The 534-nt window shown below is 39.7% G+C and overlaps 1 protein-coding gene across 1 annotated transcript in view; it reads right to left on the reverse strand.

Moving 5' to 3' along the window:
* LOC106870419 (uncharacterized) overlaps positions 1-534 on the reverse strand; it is a 32,845-nt gene that overhangs the window by 25,453 nt on the left and 6,858 nt on the right. The window lies entirely within an intron of this gene.

The raw sequence follows: 534 nt of genomic DNA on the forward strand, positions 1-534 counted from the left end.
CGACAACCTGCTGACGTCATCGCAATCTCCATCTGGAACCACTCGAAATGAAACCACCACCACCACCACCACCACTATCAACATCAACAATCCCGCTACCACCTTCGCCATCTGACTTCCTATTTCTTTTTAAAGTCTTGCCTTTTTTTTTTTGGCAGCTGACTCCTCTCGCTTTTCCTCCTCTTTTATTTATTTATTTATTTATTTGTATATTAATTTTTTTTGTTACACCTGTCTCCCCTTCAACCTTCTTGTTTTCATGTTCGCACGTTCCTCCACCCACACCTCAACCTCATACTGCCACTGTCTTTACTACAAACACCTACACGGCCTTACAACCCTAACGGCTGCTTTGCGATTGGTTACATTTGCACATAATTATGCCCTCCTACCCCGGCCTCATCCTCCTCTATCTTTCTCTCTCTCTCACTCACGCACGTAAATATATACAGAGTCACACTCGTGTACACATGTTATAAAATGTCCATACATGTATATATATATATATATATATATATATATATATATATATAT

The sequence above is a fragment of the Octopus bimaculoides genome, chromosome 12, assembly GCF_001194135.2.
Source record: "Octopus bimaculoides isolate UCB-OBI-ISO-001 chromosome 12, ASM119413v2, whole genome shotgun sequence".
In the NCBI taxonomy this organism is placed as follows: domain Eukaryota; kingdom Metazoa; phylum Mollusca; class Cephalopoda; order Octopoda; family Octopodidae; genus Octopus; species Octopus bimaculoides.